The sequence below is a fragment of the Fukomys damarensis genome, unplaced genomic scaffold (genome assembly GCF_012274545.1).
Source record: "Fukomys damarensis isolate Sample0158 unplaced genomic scaffold, DMR_v1.0_HiC HiC_scaffold_38, whole genome shotgun sequence".
Lineage (NCBI taxonomy): Eukaryota > Metazoa > Chordata > Mammalia > Rodentia > Bathyergidae > Fukomys > Fukomys damarensis.
Window position 1 is genome coordinate 29,963,162 of NW_022900950.1, and position 4,938 is coordinate 29,968,099.

The 4,938-nt window shown below is 39.7% G+C and overlaps 1 long non-coding RNA gene across 1 annotated transcript in view; it reads right to left on the bottom strand.

Annotated features, from left to right (window-relative positions):
• Positions 1-2,955, bottom strand: part of LOC104862100 — a 17,576-nt gene extending 14,621 nt beyond the window's left edge. The window contains exon 1 of the long non-coding RNA XR_004515669.1: positions 2,730-2,955. This is a non-coding gene — a long non-coding RNA (uncharacterized LOC104862100). The remainder of the gene's footprint in view (positions 1-2,729) is intronic.
• Positions 2,956-4,938: the final 1,983 nt, after the last annotated feature.

The window sequence follows — 4,938 nt, forward strand, 5'->3', positions numbered from 1 at the left end:
ATTAAAAGTAAACTTTGCAAAGAAAAGGACTAAACCAAATTATAACCCCGTAACATATATTCTTCTGTAGCCCCAAGATCTGGCCCAAAAAGCTCTGTGAAGAATTAGTCACATTAGGGGTATCACACTATTTTAATTCAAATTGTCAAATCAACACTAGCCAGCTAAATGAATGCAGATCAATATCATCTTCATTCCTATATTAATTGCAGGAGTTGAACACAGAAAATACATTCAGAAAAAAAAAATACCTAGGAAGTAACACTCAATTGATGCTACTCTTCATTAATAATCACTATAAAGCATATTATCTTTCTGAGCCTAGTCTACCATACACATTTAAAGTCAAATGATTAGTCAAAGACTTGAAAATCTTCCAAGTAATTGTAAGGAAGTTCCAAACTGGCACTGAGGGTATTAAGTGTTATGTAACAAGGAAGTGAAAGAAGTTAAATTAACTGCAGAAAATTCCTCCTTGGGACAAAATTGAAGAGAATACTTATATCAGAACTGATTTGACAGCAGCTTTGTGTTGTGATTAAAAAAAAAAAGATAAATAATCTCCTTCAATGGTTATTTAAAAATAAAAACTACAGATACAAGGAAATAAAAACTACTTTTAGGAGATGAAAAAAAAAACAAAAGAGTAGGATATCCAACACCCCATTTTCAAATTTAAAATCATATTGTTAGTTGACCAAAGCAGTTCAAATTCAAAGTCTGTGCTATGAAACTGTATAATTATGTTCTATTAAGGGTTGGATAACACCAATGCACTGCAACAATTTGCTTCCTAAATTATTTCCACTGACAGATAAAAGACATGAGAAATAAGGTTAACTAAACTTACATATAAATCCAAGAAAAGTTTTCAGTTCGATTTAAAAACAAAACAGAAACAAGCTTCAAAATAAATCACAGTATCTTCTATTTACATATAACTTAGCAAAACCTTCAGTAAATGTCCAAGTTTTAGCATACACTGTCACTGTCTTTAGATATTCCAATTAAATGAACCACTCTTTCCTTGGTCTGAATGAATAGAAGCCTGCTAAAACAAATGCCAATGCGTTTAAAAGCTTAAGAACAAAAAGGTTTAAAAACATAATCCTCCCAGATGGAAGGGAAGGAATCAGAAGTTCAATACCCAGTTCACTAAAGAAAATGACAGCTAAAGTCTTTCTGAATACAGATTCTAATATAGATTTCATTATTCAAACTCCCCCCACACAGTACTGGAAAAATATGAGGCAATTTCACAAAAAAATCACAAATTTAGTGGAATAATTATAACTGATATATAAATAAGGATTTACTAAAAAAAGGCTTCCAGGGGTGATATTTCAAATCAAAGTTTTAAATACAAAAGGTGTCTTATGTTGCTTAATCATCCCAAGTTTCTGATGCTCTTTATTCTACAGATTCGGCTAGATTCCGCGGGAAATCAACATCATAGCCTCTCAACACAGCAAGGTGGAAAGCCAGCAACTGTACGGGGATCACACTGAGAATGCCTTGCAAGCAGTCCACTGAGTGGGGCACCTTGATCATCCTTTTCGTGTTCTTAATGGTCTCAGTATCCTCATCACAAATTACAACAGGACGACCCTGCCGGGAGACCACCTGCTGATTCAGTTTAAAGTATCCTTTTTCTGCTTTTAGATTGTTACATCTTAAAATTTGACTGGCTGCCAATAGAACAGTATTAACCTAAAAGAGCAAGTTAACCCTATAATCGCAGTATAAAACAATGCACAAGAAGTGTTACCAAAACTAGTTTTCACTAACAGCTGACTGTCGCAGAGCAGAAGTGTGAGCAACTCCTAGGCTGGAGCAAAAGAAGCCAAACAATGTAAGACAAAGACTTTTGAAAACCAAACCGAAAGAAGAACCAGGGACTCTCAGGGAATCTCCTTAATCTCCTGTTCCAAAACCAGAACACTCTGACCAGAGGGTCTTGAGGAGGGGAAAAAATCAACCTCCCTCCCCGTAAACAGAGAGACAGAGTTCCTACCAGAGGGGCAAAGAACCTTTCCCGCCCCTGCGGCGGGGAGTCCACTAGCACATCTGCCTGGACCGCCCTCCCTCCAAAATGATCCAGATCACAAATTACCAGTTCAGACATTAACAGGAAAAGAAACACACAGAAGCAAAGAAAAGGAAACCAAGGACAAACTATTTCTACAAATTCTAATAAATTACACAATTGCTGGTGCCCTACTCTAGCACCACCGACACACAGTAAATCTTTAAGCATAGGTACAAAAAGCATGCAACTCTTGCCTGTTCCCATTTCTAATATTTATAAGAAAACTCACCGCTCCCCTTCTGCCTTCCTTTCGAAGGTCCTCTTTTTTCTTTTTGTTGAGATCTTTTTAGTGGGAGTTTTGAGAGCAGTGTTTAACAAAGCCCAATAAGAAAAGGTACTTTCTGGAAAACGATCGGGCTCAGCCACAAGGGCCTTCTGCAGCTGTTTACCTATTTTTCCCCAGACTTCTAAGATTTATTTCAGCCTCATCACACAACCACGGACAAACTTCATCCAATATTTTCACAAATGCTTCCAATTGAGCCTTCTTAACTTTAACCCCTTGTACTTTTAGCAACTTTTGTATAGAGTTGCCTACATAACCTCTAGATTCCATTTGACCCATATTTTAACTAAGAATTTGAGGGCTTACACCCCTTGTTACTACTGCCGTGATCAGGACTACCGTCCTGTCACTCACCGTCAGGAGCCGTGGGGATCAGTCGCGGTTCTTGCTGTAGTGCCCTGGATTTCAGGGCGCTCTCCTCGATGTCCCTCTTACTCAGGTCCCTGTTCGGGCCCTGCCAGCAGGTCGCAAACTCGAGGGAAGAACAGGAGAGCAAACAGTCTCACAGACGTAGTCCCAGGTTCATGCTGTCTTCGTAACAAGGCCCCGTTTGTTTTTTCAGGGTGGAGTATATATAGGCTAAAACCGAAACCAAAAGTGTGAATAGGGCGTAGCTGACTGCAAAGGTCACAATGCTCTACAAAACAAGTATTATGGGTTACATTTGCTAGGCAACAGGTCAGACCACCTGTTGAACTAGCCCGTTGCTATGGGCGACAGCACGTCTGTGCCAGCGAGGTGACTCAAAGTTCAATCATGGCTGTGCTTATGTCAAGGATCACCACACTTCTCCATTGTTGGTGGGAGTGCAGACTGGTGCAACCACTATGGAAATCAATATGGAGATACCTCAAAGAGCTGGGACTAGAGGTTCCATTTGACCCAGCCATCCCTCTGCTGGGTATCTTTCCAAAACAATTAAAAGAATCACACCACAGTGATATATGTGCACCTATGTTAATAGCAGCACAATTTGTAATAGCTAAAACTTGGAAATAGCCTATTTGCCCATGAGTTGGAGACTGGATAAAGAAGATGTAGTTTTTCTATAAAATGGAATACTACTCAACCATAAAGAATGAGAAATTAGATTCATTCATAGGAAAATGGATACATATTGAATATATACACCTAAGAGAAATAAATTAAGTCACACATGTGTAAATACCGAATAGTTTCTCTGGTGTGAAAAACTATAATAGTACCTAAGATCCTAATGAGATAAAAGTAATTTACTTTAAATCAGTAGCGAAGTCACTGATTTACTCCAAGGAAGCTTATATAAGAGAAGGCACTTTTGAGAATTTTTCTCCACAAATATTTATCATTAGCATTAGCAAAATATCTACATGAACATTATTGGCATAAAATTTTTTTCAATCATTAAGTTAAAAATGTTTACTGTGCACCACAATCAAGGCATGATATTAGGTGTTAGGGAAGATGGAAATATAGCTCTCTATAGGTATTTATAATCAAGCAAGGTAGAGAAAATAAAAGGCAAAGCAATTTGATTACTACTACAGGAATGGTGGGGAAAAATAAGTGTTATGAAGGATTTAAAGTACAAAAGCACATATTCGCCATTAAACTAGGGAACTTTAGTGGGAATACAAGTGAAAATGAAAAATTAAAACTAGACGTACAAATAAGACAGATAATACAAAATGAGGGAATGTTATCAAGATACTTGTATCCCTCAATCCAGACATCTTGTATATTTTAAAATGATTAATATACTAATTTCCATAGATCTAGATCCATGACTATAATCATAAGTAAAAATTGGTGTCGTTATAGGAATTATTGCGGAACGCTGTACTCATCATAGATTCACTTTTACTGATGTTTACAATGTGTGTCAATATTTTGATATCATTGTGCAAGGCTTACTTCGGTAGATTGTGAACGCCAGGAGTACCCCAAATGATAGTCTGTGAACTGTTTACAAAATATATATATATAGGATCTTAGGATAATGATAGTCCTCTGTAACATCTGGAGTTCTTAAGTGGTACAAAATGTGATTCTAGTACGAACTAACTTCTCTCACATATAGATCTCTTTGGCAAAGTTTATGGCCCAAATCAGACTCTAGCGGCTATGTCGCTGTGTGCCTATGGAGTCACGCACTGAAACTCGTCTCAATTTGGACTACCAAACCCATCATGCAACGCTCCCTAGTCCCACCGGGCGGGGCGGAGTCGTAGAAGGGGCGGTGTCAGCGACGGCCACTGCATTGTGGGCATTGTAGTCTGGGACCCGGCCGCCGAAGGGCTGGTCCACGTGGTGCATTCGGAGGCCGCTTTGGGCAGCGGCCCCTTCTCTCCTTGCACGCAGCCCTTGTGTTGTGGACGCCAGCAGGGGTGTCTACCCTCAGCTGGCGCCGGCTGGAGGAAGGGCCAGCGGCAGCCGGAGGCTTCGCGACGTTTTTGCGACAGCCGCGGCCGTGTTCCGCGAGTGCCCTCCCTCCTCTCTGAGGAGGTACCGGCTGTTGTGCGGCGCAGCCTTTCTGTTTGAGTGTATGGGAGAGTGAGTGAGTGCGAGCGAGCGTGAGAGGGAG